Here is a 14,472-nt window from a genome sequence, read left to right as displayed (position 1 = left end):
AATTGAATTGAATCTACATGATGTTTATAATTTCATTGAATTTATATAAGGTTCATAATTGAATTGAATTTATATGAGGTTCATAATTGATTCCGAGTAAACGAGAGAAGCTAGAAGTGTCCTCGAAATTAGAATCGTTGGAACGACGATCGTCGTGTCGCGGTTTGTCTTGTCTAAAAAAAAAAGAACCAAGGAAGTCGAGGATCCTTTTTCGAGTTTAGCATCAGAAACGTCTACTTTCGGCGCATCTTCCTCATCCGTTCGACGGTGCTAAATTTTTCTGCTCCCGCGGTCGAGATTCTCGTGAACTTCGGGGAAGCAGAAGGGAAACGACAGGGAGAGAGAGGACGCGTTCAGCACGTGCTTCGACCTCGGCCAGCGTTTCCCAAACTGTTTCAACTCGTGGTACGGTTTAATTTTAATTTTAAATCATTTCTTTTTCTCTACTCACGCATAAATCTTCATAAATGTTCACCGTTCACAAGTGAGATTCTAATCGCAAGGAACGTGCAAATAATACTGTAAAATCTTGAAAAAAAGAAAGTAATACGTAAGAGTACCGTTGCAAAGTCTTAAAAAAAGTGTAAACATAAGACGGCGGAGTGAATTAGCGGAACGATTTTTCGTTCGTTTATGTTTTTGAGGAGTACAGTTTGGGAAACGCTAGATCGGAGCATAGATATGCAAAGGAAAGTCGTGCGCGATATTTTCGTTGGCAAAAAGGCGAACGATGCCGTCAAAACGAAAGTTACGAGCGCGGAATGGATGGAACGTGGGAGGAAAATATCGTCGGGGCAGAAGGGGTTGGCAGGAAAAGCTTGCGAAGATTCGGAGTAATAAACAACGACGAAACTCGATCGTAAAAAACCCTATCGTACAACTTCTGTCTGCTCGAGTATTTTTTATTTGATTCGTTACTTTCCAAGACAGTCTTGGCACGCACAATAAGAAATACAATCTTTTTCCAGTGTCGAATTAAAAATCTTGGAGAAATAATCTTAGAGAAATAATGAAATAAAAATATCGAGTTAATAATTCCCCCCGAGAAACAATCGAAGAACCGTAACTCGTAAATTATTGTCGCTCCAGTGTATTGGGTCATTCCTGACCCGGAGCAGTGACGCAATTTTTGAAGTTCCCAAAAGGGTAAAATTAGAGATTAAAATAATCCCCTCGTTAGAGCCTGGAAACACCCAGAAAGAAACCACCTTGTTTGAATGGGACACAAAGGGAAACGAGACCGTAAGGGTTGGCAATTATCCTCGAGCGTTTCTTTCAACGGCGCTTTTCTCTTCGGGTCGTCTCTCCGTCGCCAAAGTTCCCGATCGTTGGAACACGGTGAGAGACAACGGGAACTCGTTTGGCACAAGTGTCGCCGCGGCTACGCGCTGGAATTTCGAGAAATCTACGCCTTAAAATGCCAACGACAGGACCCCCATAACAGGCTCCCTTTGTTTCTACACATTTCGATCTTGGCTTATCGCCAGTCGCGCGCAGTCTTCTCACGCGGGTCGATGGTACGATTCGATTAGGTGTGGCGCCTTTCGCATAAATAATTGGTGCAAGTGCGATCGTTAGGTACGATTAATCGCGTGGTGATTAGAAAATTGAGGAGCTAGAAGGGTGGAAAGAAATTTGAAGAAATTGAATTTGACTGCCAGGGGCGTATATATTCGTTGAATCAATTTTTAAAAAATATCAGCTTACAGGGGATGATGAGACGAAACTTTTTTATATTTACAGTTTATTCATAGGACGGTTAGTTTCGGAAATAAAAATTGAAAAGTTTGAAGTTCGTCGCAAAAAAATTGAATTTCAGGGAAAAGGTCTTCTAAGTTTTCAATTTTTATCTCCGATACTAAACGTCGTGTGAATAAATCGTAAATACAAAAAAGTTTCGTCTCATCGTCCCCTGTAAGCTGATACTTTTTTTTAAATTCATAAATAAATTATTACGACACTTTTAGTTATCTAAAAATAAAATTTTCGTCTCGTAGGAAGTTTCACGACTATTAGTCTAGCAAAGAAAAAAAAATAGCGACGAGTGCCTTAAGGTTCTCGATATCCAGAAGTGGCAGATCGCTAGACAGACGATTCGTGGGCGAATCGAGTATTTTTAAAACGCGCCCAAAGCCGAAGGATAGAAGCCAGACAAAAATAAAAGAGCAACCTTTTCGGGGGAGGTACCGATGAGAATTCCATTTACGAGATCCCAGCTTGGCAGAAAAATCGACGATCCTTTATGGGGAATATTTTTGAAAGTTTGACGAACTCCGAACGCAAAAATGCCGCTGCCCCTTCCAGGGATACCGACCCGAGTTATTTTAAACAGCTCGGGACGCGAGTAACCACCGAGGCGGTCGGTAAATATTTTTCGACGACAAAATTAATTATCGAGCAAATTACTATCGCGCAAACGCGTCGTCGGTCACTAAAATCGATCGTGATGTCACGACCGCGGATCCATTATCGATGATACTATTTAATCGGTAGATTAAACAGGCTCCAATCACAATTAATAATCTCGTACCGAAATTCTAAATTTCTGGTATCTTGATCGATTCGAAATCACGGAATGACTCGCAGCTGTCGCGTTTCTACCGAGACATTAAAATTGGATGCTCGCGATTCCCGGAATTGTTTATTTCGAAACGCGTGTAGAAACGAAATCCCTGTTTCCATCTAAATTATAAAACGATATCTTGATCGATGCGTGATCGCAGAACGATTTCTACGAAACTCATTTTACGCAGAATTTTGTATTCATTTTATATATATATACAATTATAGAGCATACAGAATAGCTATTAAAATCGATCGAGGAAGTTTCCATCGAGAAAATGACGCGCTGACGTAAGCCGCCGTTACAGTTCCTCCCATTAGGGTTCCCGCGGCACAATGGAAATATGGTTTTTCCGGGAAGACGGTCAAAGTCGAATTTAACGCGGCCATCTACGGAAAACGTGGGGCCAAACATCTGGCGAACAGATCCCGGAGGCCTCTCGCATTAAACGCTTTCTCTAAACGGTATTTCGCTGACAATGCTGGCTACCGACGTTCCGTCGGAATTTCCGGCAATTGCACACGTGCGTCTGCGTACAAACAGCGGAACGCAGCCATTGTGCCCGACTGGCCACCATATAAACTACCTGAGACTTTCGGAGGAGTCTTATAAACCCATAAATGGCATAAATCACGGATTCTACGTGCCGTGTAATTACAAGACGAAATTACAAAACGATACAAGATAAAGACTCATCATTTATTTACACGAATTATTCAACGTACCGTGTTGTAATCGTAAATTGCGAAACTAAATTCAAAACTAAATTCAAAACTAAATTCAAAACTAAAATCTCACGAGTTATTCGGTAGAAACTAATTTTTAAAATTTCGGATATGTTAAAAAAAAAAAACTGCAAAAATATTGATTTTATGAAGAATTTGTACACGTATATCGGTGATTGGTAATTAAATAAATGTTTCACCTTGTATTAAATCAAATAGACTTTGTTAAATTTGATCAATAACGAGGGACGAAATTTTTCAAAGAACCGAATGGATGAAAAATTCAGTCGCAGGGACTACGATTAGTCCTGACAAACGGACCACTCGTTAACGCACGTGTTCATTCGTTGGGAGAATTGTTTATATAAACATCCTTTCACGCGTCCAGCATGTCGATTGATTTTCGTCGTATACTCCAACAGTATACAACATTTTTTGTAGAAGATTCGATTCTCCAAAGAAAAGCCTCCTTGTACGATTTTCAAAAAACTGATATTTCACCAATTATTTCCGAAAAATCGTCCGTACGATTTGACAGCAGTTTTAATTAAAAATTGTCTACTGTGTGCAATTCGAAAAATATCGATCGTGAATAAAAGATGGTGCACTTGATTTTTCTCATTGTTTTTCCGTGACCCTGCTGCGCGAGAGCGTGTTTCAGTCGCAAGATCGTCGAGGTCCCTGACGAAATCTTCGCTTGCGCTCTGGCGAATCCCCCCCGTGGCAAATCGCCATCTCTTTCATTGTCCAATTGGTAATATCAGCCGCTATTACCCTGTTGAATACATTTAATAGACAAAAGATTGGCAGGGGTTCTCATTTCGGCGTGTGATCGAGGTGACGCCGGTCGAACGACGGCGTGGAAACGCGGTCGACGGGGTTGAGAATATCATCGACGGTTTTGCTAATAACGGGCGAGCCCGGCTGTACATATGGCATTCAATGACCGGGCAATTGGACAATTGAGCTCAATCATAATAATACACATATATCGTCGCAACGCTTGGCATTTCGGCCCGTTATCAATAAATTTATTTGCCGGAAAGTAAATTCGCCAAACGACCCCGTTAGCTCTCGTCTCGAACCGATTTCTGGCATCTCGATTAGGGTTACTATCTATGGTGTCTATCATCCCCCGTTTATTTAAACCTAACTAGATTTCGGATTTTATGTATCTATGATATAAACTAATATAATAAGCACACGTTAGACATAACCAAAAGGTATGTCATCCATGCATAATAAAATAACAATATTATTATTATTATTAATCGTAGAATATGTTCAATATACATGAATTATAAATAGACTGCAGATCTTATGTATGTATGATATGAACTAATCTAATAAACACACGTTAGACAAAACCAAAAGGTATGTCATCCATGCGTAATGAAATAACAATATTATTATTATTATTAATCGTAGAATATGTACAATATACATGAATCATAAATAGACTGCAGATTTTATATATCTATGATATGAACTAATATAATCAGCACACGTTAGACATAACCAAAAGGTATGAGCACTAGTGCAAAATGAAATGGCATCGTTATAATAATTGTAGAATATATTCGACAAACATTATACATATTTGACGCATCCATGTCGTAAGTGGACAAAAACCGCAGTGTAATAATTCCATTGTGCGAGTAGCCGAAGACTCAGGGTGCCAAGTTATTAAAGGAAGACGTAGTTAAAGGGACATAAATCATCGAACTGTCCCATAAGTACCTCTCCGATAGGCTCGTTATAATCTACACTGGCTATTTCCAGAGTCAACCGACTTCGAGGCAACCTGGTTCGTTCACGAATAGCCTAACGAACCGAGAACAGGCCACGTTTCCCCGTACGTTTGTTTCTCTCCCCCTCTTCGTGGTCAGCGATTACGGAAGCCAAAGTACGCCACAATCGTTTCCCGATTGTCGCGAATGTATGCGTACACGTTCGTATCAATTCGTCACGGACGTGTGCGAGAACAGTAAAACTACAAAGGTTTCCAACTACATGTTTGGACTATCTCGAAACAACCTACGTTGCATACGCGAGGATTGTAAAGAAAATTGGCCGCGTGGAAACGTCGTCGTCGTCGTCGTCCGTCTCGATGCCGCGCATCGAAGTCTCCGGAATATAAACGCGCTATCGAACGAACGCTTGACTCGCGCTCGTTGTCGGCTAACATTCCGTACAGTAGCCAGATTAATTCGTCCGGGCTCGTCCCATTTTTCACGTTGACTCCGCAGACAAAGAGGTACGAGCTTACCGCGAGGGCGATCGAATTCGACGACCCCGCGAGGTTTCAGATTACGCCGATCCCCGCGCTGCTAGATCTCATTTTCGATTCTTAATCCGACGATACGATCCAGAGGTCTTTCTCGCGTTCAACGAGCCGATGTACCGGATTTCAACGCACGGTATTAATTCTACAAAGCGGGAACATGATACCACGAACCCTCTCGCGGCTCTACTTTTTTCCCCTGGCGGAACAAGGGGATCAGTCGCCGCTTATCTTCGTGATGAAACGATTTTCTATGTCGGGACGCGATACAATTCTATTAGCCACCATTTAATCGTTAATCGTGCGTGGTCATTCTTTGTAGATAAGCACGTTATTGAAATTAATATTTGGGCTGGAATAAATGAAATCTAATGCAATTGAGCGCGAAACATTTTCAACGAGATGTAGATAATTCAGATTCCGTTGATTTGGCTTCCTTCGTTGATCGATATTTATTTTTTCATTTTCTGTAGGCATCTCAACGTGACACAATTCGTTCTAATTAAATTGTGTCGAGGATCCCTCGATGTGGAATAAATTAAATCTAATACAATCGAGCGTAAAACATTTTCAACGAGATATACAGACGATTCAGTTTCCGTTGATTTATCTTCCTTCGTATGTCAACATCTGCGTTTTAACTCTCTGCATTTCAACACGAGGCAATTAAGTTCTAATTCAGTTGATTCGAGGATTACTCGACGCACCAGGTGGATTCCAAAGCCCCTATTAAGTCCACGTAGCGGAAACTCGATATTAGAACGATCGCACGGTTTTGTCTTTCCTCGAGTAGCTTATACCTTTTGTACCTTTGACGAAACAATTTTCTACGTTTCCAAACGACGATGTATCGCCTAGGGATTTAGGAGAATTAAGTTCTCGGATCGCGCGAACTGTCTGTAAAAATAACACGACTCGATTTTGCAATCTTTCCGTGGCATTGTTTGTCTTTGTGGACCGAGATCGTTGGCTTATCTTAGCGACGAAATTGTTGTCTACACGTGGACGCAATGAATGATATATTAGTCCCACTGCAGATGGATTACGAGCGCAACGTTTCTCTATAAATAATCCTCGAGTTTAGTAGTCATTGTCTGAATCATCCACCTCTCACTTGATAAACAACGGACTATCGATAATGCCCGATAAGAGTGAGACATATTAAAATTATTAGTCAATGTTATCCAAGTAAAGCGAACAATAACCAATAATATCTCGGTTAGTATCGACCTGATCGAAAATTTCCGTGGGACAGAAAAGTTTCTAAATATATTTTGCAACAACTTTTATCTCGTATGAATTTATCGTTAACGCCACGGTAGTGGAGATATCTCGCATTTTATGGCTGGTGCTCCAACTCGACTCTATAAATTGATTCAGGTCGAGAGGTAAATACTTGACGAAAGAAACTAAACACTCGAGGGAACACAAAGGAATCAAGGTCACCCGGACGCCACGTAAAAGAAAACCGTCGCAACAGGTGTCCCGGTTATGGTACCCTTTTCACGCGTGGGTCTGCGCCACCATGGCAAACAGTTCCCAAGATGCATCTATTAGTAGCCACAGATAGGGACACACCAAGCGTATCCCGTTCACCGAGACGTTTCTCGAACGTTCTAATTAAGATTCCACCAAGGGTCCGTTGTTTGATATAAAACAACAGCGCCGAGGGAGAGAGAAGAAAGCCTAAGGGGTACCACGAGCTGACAGATAGAAACGTTCAACGGTTTGACGGCCGGAGAGATTCAACTCCGTTGGAGAGGCACAAAACGACCAACTCGCTCCGCCTGCATAATTATACCTTAAAAAGGATGATCCCTTTCGAGGGATTAAGGGACAGCGCTCAAGACCGGCTGCTATCTTAATGAGCGTATGGAACGCTCGCCTGGCTGCCTCCGTTGACGACCAGACAATCGTAATTAAGCTTCGCCAGCTTTGGCCGTGGTCAAGCTTGCCACGGGTTCTTGGCTCATTCCCAGAAACTGAAACACCACGGATCGGGGCATCCCGTCCTCCGAGCATCCTTGAACGAGAAAAAGCTTTGCAAACGCTGAGCTCCAGGATGGGAGTGTAAACTACACTGTTTTGGCTACTACTGTCTATTCCAGAAATGAGCTTGAACAAAACACTCGTTGTTTCGTGATTTACGATTAAATTAATTTTATTCTCGAATAAGCGTTTATTATTGTGTTTATTGAACATATTCTACCATTAATATAACAATATCGTCATTTTGCGCAAGTGCACGTACCGTTTAGTTACATCTAACATGTGTCTAACACGTATATGCCCATCGTAAACGCATATAATCCACAGTCTAGCAACGACAATACAAACTAGAATCTACTAAACGAACTGTTTGTCCTCCACAATTCCACGTAAACGCTGTTTCACCGTACATCGATTCGCTACATCGAAATGCTACGGGTAGCGGACTGTTGCCGGTTGGCGCGCAAAAGAAACAATCAAAATCGATACGGTTTACGCTAACCCTACGATTCCCAGGCACTCCTACGCTATGTTTAGAAATGGCATAGGATTCCGTTACGCGCCACCGTGCCGTCGGGTAGAGGTATACACTGGCGAACTATTTTAATGAAGTTAAAACAACCGGTCGCGTTATTATTTACACGCAGGGCGAGAGGTATTCTTGGCCACAGCCCACTTTTACGAAAAGAAGACAACAATCGGCCATTGAAATAAACGTTGAACGTTCCGGATACGGAACCGCTGGATCGATAGAGCGGCCGAGCCAGCTAGCTGGCTCCAATTCGCCGAGTTACCGCCATTAAGACCCTCGTTAATCACTGCGTCTCGGAGGCAAGGTTCGGACGAAGGAGTCCCTTTCGCGCGACACTTCCTCCGAGTAATGAGAACCGATGGCCGGCGATCGTCCGCGGACCGCGTCGAACTACGAATCCATTTTCGTCGACACGCCGTGACGAACGACTCGGTTTAATCCGGTCGTCTATGCTAGTTCCTAGCCAAGCTGTCGTTAATCTCCTCGAATACACCGTGAACCGAGACGCGCGCATGCGGCGGCTGACGCGAGACGCGTGAACGTAATCCGTGTTTATCAGAAACGCATCTATTTCTGAAACGGGTTTACTCCTTTGCTGGCTTTCCGATTCGCGGTGAGCTCGCGCGACGGAAGCCGACGATTATTGGCGGATTCGAAGTCGATGGGTTTGAAGCTAAGTTTTTGGATTTAAGGCTGGGTTAGATCGAATCAGAGAGTTCCCAGTGGGAGGAACCTGGAGAGAAGTCAGAGATTACATTTTGGGATGCAATGGGTGGTCCTTGGATTTGTTACGAATTTTAGTTTCATGAAATTAGGGAGAAAACTCGGGAGAAGCAACTTGGAAGTTATACCGGGGCGCGACACTAGCGCCGCTTTCCTAATATAACCATCAATGGAACCTCGAGGCTTGCACCCTTTCAAATGAATTATTTCTATCGTGATATGGCAGATGATTAGTTTTAACCACACTTGTCTCGATAAAACGCAAAAATATTTTACGTGGAACTAAATCGAATAGCGCACGAAACAACAAGTGCATATAATTCATACATTGCTTACACTCGCAGACACTTTCTTCAATTACATATAAAACTATTTTACGTGGAACGTAAATCATTCGCGTTGAATCATTCACGAAGCGTATACGAACGTTCGAATATCCCAAAATTTAAATTCCCTAACATATATTCTCCACGATCCACGTCTAATCGATAACTTGTTGGTTCGATGTTGGAGCTTCGCCTTTCTTTTTAATCGTCGCGGCCCTGGGGATGGAGTTTGAGACTTCTGGGTCGTTTTACAGTATTCGGATTCGTATACACGTTCGGACAAGCTTTCTACGAGATCCACGGACACGGGTAATAAATAATGGAGATCCGCGCGACTACATAGTCGGACAGCGGCGGACGACACGTGTACCACGATTGTTGAGAACGATTGCGAATGGCCAAGCACATGGAATATTTTTGGCACGTTCCGTTCCCGTGCAAAGCTCTGGCTGAGTAATCCGTCTTCTGCTAGTCTGCACCTGCATCGGTTCTCCGTCTTCGTGGGCAACATTCGCCCGGAAAAATACTGTGATTGATATACGTAGATAATAACTCCGCTTCTATTTTCATTTCACCTCCGTTTTCTCAGTTCATCTGTGAATAATTCTGGTATCGTTATCTTTAACAATTTCGAAAACTAATTGTCGCTCTTTCTTCCAAAAATGTCAAAGACAATTTTGTTTGAGATTGGAGTAGGTCTCGGGAGATAATATCTCCTCTTCTCCATTTTTTCAGTTCATCTGTGAATAATTCTCATATTATCATCTTTAACAATTTCGAAAACTAATTGTCGTTCTTTCTTCCAAAAATGTCAAAGACAATTTCGTTTGAGATTGGAGTAGGTCTCGGGAGATAATAACTCCTCTTCTATTTTCATTTCACCTCCGTTTTCTCAGTTCATCCGTGAATAATTCTCATATTATCATCTTTAACGATTTGGAGAACCGAATGTCGCTCTTTCTCCCAATAATTCCAAAGATGACTCTTCTGTCTTAAGTCGGACGAGACTTCAGAAAATATTTTCAGAACGGGTCACGGCGCTACGCGGAAACATAACGTCGAACAGTTCGCCATTAATTTACGAGCGGCGCGTGCTATTCCCGATAAACCCGCGGCGCGGAACCGCTCCAAGTTCTCGAACGCCTTTTCCAAACGATGAAGAGATTTATTGGATGGAATTAATGCCCCTCGCGATCGCTCCTTTATACCACAATGTTATCAGTCGCTTTCACACCCGTGGCTCGGATAATTGTACCGAACAATTCAGCTTAAAATATGGCCGGAGTGCTTCTGCTAAATAAGGTGCAAACTGTCCATCGTAAATTACTACGGCGACTGTCCCAGATACCGCTGGACTGCGCCGATTAATTGGACTGGCTCTGGACTGGGTTAGGTTCTTCTAATCCCACGGGGTACGTAAATCATTAATAACAGCTGAGAATTCGTCGATTATGTTTTTTCCAATAGCAACTTGCGGCGTAACGCGTTCGAGAACGAAGCAGTAAAACTGAGTTACGGTTACGGGCGACAGAGATTTGTCGAATTTGATTCGTACGGATTAGAACTGGTTTCTCTCAGCTTCGAATGAAAAATTGCTACAACAAATCATTTACAATTTCGAGTGTACTTCGACCTCCTTTTAATTTCTAGAACCGCGATTAATTAATGTTCCTCGAGTTGATCGCGCGACGGTTGCAGGAAGCAAGTCCGAAACCAAACGGAGCAAATGGGACGTGAGAATGCACCAGTCGTCCCATTCGGGGAGCATTAGCCATTAGCTAATGGCGGCCGCATGAATCTCCCTCGTTTGACAACGCGACCGAGCTTCCACGTTTATTTACTCGTGTCTCGCGCCATCCCGCGGCGGGTCGGCTTTTTCTCTCCTATTTTCTCTTTGTCGTGGCCATCAAAGCGCGCAGGGGAACGCAAATGCATTTAGGGATGGCGCGGTCTACCTGTTTACGCCCGAGATCTGTTCAAATTTGATCTGAACGGGACTCCATTTTCGGAAGAGTACGCAATACGTTCATTTTCCAGTGTATCCCTCCCATAAAATAGTTTAGAAATGTGTAAATATCGAATTAATTTATGTCTGATCGACAGTGTATAATATTTGTCACGATCCAATTACGAATATTTATGCAAAGACATATGTTTATGAATACTGACGATGGATCGAGACTCAAAGAAAAGTACGTCTCATCTTCTAAGCAGTGTAACGTGTACTTCGTAGTTGATATTTTATATAATTTTATAGTAATCAGATATTCAATCTATTCGATCGAGTAGAATGTTATCAACTTGCTAAAGTCTTACACTTAAACCTACTCGTTTACATCCTACACCAATTATTCGATAAATAAATGTCCGTAATAAATCCCAACTAAGGATAGAGACGAAACGAAAACGAACGTTTTCATTAGAAGAATATGAATTGCGCCACGATACCTTCACCACGAATACATCTTGATTATTATTTCTATATCCACGCCGCGGCGGATGGATCGAGGCAGATGGCCCACGTGATGTCATACTCAGAAATCGAACTTCGGCTCGAAGCGTCGATATTTCGAGAATCGTCGCTGGATCGTCCTCGACAGCCTTATTTGTCCGTTCCGTTATCGCCACTCTGGAAAAAGCAACGAAAATTCAGTAAAAATTAAAATAACGATCACTTCTATCGAATGAAATTCTCCTTTCGATTCGTAAAATTTCGTACGAAGCGATACAACGAATCGGGAGGAACTGGATGTTGATCGAACCGGAGAGTTGTTTGCGCGAGGTTCGATTCGACGATGTTGGAAGCGTCGAGGAACGGGGCACGTGACGTGTCCGAAAAAAGAAGCGGGAACGGAACTCGCAGCGAGAGACAATAAACTCGATCGACTTCCGTCGAGTGTGCTCTTAGGACAATCAGTCATTTGTGGCCCGCGAACGCGGTTCGAGGATGTTTAAAGACGAGGCAAAAGAGACCAACACCGAGGGAGACCAAGATGGGAATTAAAGGTCTCGCTCGCGCGATCCTCGGGGGAAGTCCCGGATATCGTGGGCGAAACGGAATTCGCCCCGATTGGATGATACGCGGGAGCTTCTTCGCTGCTGTTATTACGGAAAACGGCGAGCCGTTGGTTCTGGGACGGCTGCCATAGATTTTTAACCAGCTCGTCCCCGTTCGACAAATTTTCGCGAGATTGCCAACGTCTTCGAGGAACAAAAGACGCTCTGTGAGGAGGCAATTAGGGTTACCAAGAGGAAACGCGACTGATGTTACCAACGGACCAATTTGTTACGCTAAATATACAAAATTCGCGGGCTGGCTGCAAGTTGCAGGTGCGAGGGATTTATTTATCCCAGAGTAAAGAGGTTGAAAATAATTAGAACTAAACTCACTCGATGAACCGTTACAAATTATACAGAGGGTGATTCTACGTGAAAAATTGTCATATGAAAAAATTGTTATTCTACAAAGTCTGCGTGACTAAAATTTTCTCTCGAAACAATTACAAACTCTGGAACCTAACGTTCGACGTATTACTTATTTTTGTATTCTCGTGAAAATTGACGAATTCTATCCAGGTCCGTTTTCATCGACACTCAGCTCTTAAAATTAATCGTCGCAGCCAGTATGTATGTCGAAACCAGCTTACAGAGAATCCAAAATAAAATTTGATTTGTAGCTTCCATTGAGAAAACTGCTCTTCGAGAGTGGAACGCTTTATCATGCAAAGATCCCTCCGTCGAAACGGTCACTCTTTTCCCTATTAACTGGTACAATGGCACACCTCCAGGAGGCACAGTACGAGCTCCTCCGCTTTCGATAATATCAGAATATCAAAACAACCCGAAAGGAAGCGTTCGAAACCGTAATCACGGCTCGAGTCGTAAGGAGACGAGAGGAGACACCCTCTCTACGGTCCTCTAAATTTAGTCAGACGCATTCTGACGACGGGGAAGAGGCGAATCGACCTAGGAAGGGGGCTCAGACGGTTCCAGATGGAACGTCGGAAGGGACAGTGTCGCTATGCGTTTCTGGCCGGCGTCCAATCCGCGACACCTACCGAGCGGACTTCATGAATGGACGGAAAACGAGTTTCCTCGGTCAGAGGGACGCGATTTTCGCGAAAAGGGGAGTACCGTGCGACGCGTTCGCAGACGGAGCCAAGTTTCGTGCTTTCCTTTTCGCTGGATCGAATGCCTCGGTGCTCAAGGTCGAGCAGCGATCGCTCGATCGCGCACTTGGCGAGAAACGATTCGAGTCCCCCGCTTTCGAGCTGTTTTGATAAACTGGAAGCGATTAGCTTCGAGGTTTTCTTTGGTGGAAGGATAAAATTATCGAGCGGATTCGTCCGGTCGCGTTAAGTCTTTCGATGAGCTCGCGCGCGGAAATCTGGTCGTTGTTTTTGTTTCACGCTTTTAACCGAATGAAACGAACGCCCATGGGCGTTCGTCGCACGTGTCGCGGTTTGTTCGATTGGAAATATAAATTTGAAACGGGTGGAGCTGGAAACGAGACTCGAACTTTTGTGCGAACATTGTTTAGGTGACTGATTGCTGAAGCATTTCATCGGTACACTCACATTCGGCAATTCGAGTATTCGATTGCGTGTTAAAATATTCGTGCGATAATATCGATGTGCGATGTTTGAGTAGCATTATCGTTCGAACAATAATATCGACGATTTATTTTCTACAGACTGGTTTTCCCTCTTATCGTTTACCACTGACGCAGAACAATAATATACTACGCGCTTCCTGAACACAGGCTTTACGAAGATAAATTGTAACAGCCGCCGCTTGGCAAGTGTCTGCATCTTCTAATTCGATTCTTCCGCGAATCATGGTTACGATACCCGCTCGCGAGATTGCGCAAAGGAAATGCGTGGTACGATTCAATTTTTCGAGCGTCGAGGTTCGATTAAAGCCCTGGCACTCTTCGATTAAGTTGATACTCCAGTATTTCTCTGTTGGGTCTTCGAGTGCTGTAGAACTTCAAATATTATTACCATTATTAATATTCCTGGGCTCGGTTTCATTTTCTTTTCGCAACAGCAACGAATCTCTGCAAGATAAAATAAGATCGACATTGTTGTTATTATTCGTTATTTAAGATTCAGTATTTAGATATTATTATATAAATAATACCACTTCTTCTTGAATTCACCATGTGAATTGACAACGTTTCTACGGTAAAAAAACAAAAAGGGAATAAGAAAGAAGATTTAGGTGCGCCGAGTAGACGGCAGCACTTGTCGACGATCCGATCAGAGCCATCTCGGGAAATATCCTCGACACTTCTTGACCTCGGTATTCTTTTTTCTTTAAAAGAGTAA

At 43.0% G+C, this 14,472-nt stretch overlaps 1 protein-coding gene across 2 annotated transcripts in view; it reads left to right on the top strand.

The window, feature by feature from the left end:
• LOC128874950 (fibroblast growth factor receptor homolog 1-like) overlaps nucleotides 1–14,472 on the top strand; it is a 63,720-nt gene that overhangs the window by 41,007 nt on the left and 8,241 nt on the right. The window lies entirely within an intron of this gene.

The sequence above is a fragment of the Hylaeus volcanicus genome, chromosome 4 (genome assembly GCF_026283585.1).
Source record: "Hylaeus volcanicus isolate JK05 chromosome 4, UHH_iyHylVolc1.0_haploid, whole genome shotgun sequence".
Taxonomy (NCBI): Eukaryota; Metazoa; Arthropoda; class Insecta; order Hymenoptera; family Colletidae; genus Hylaeus; species Hylaeus volcanicus.
This window is presented reverse-complemented; position numbering and strand designations above follow the sequence as displayed.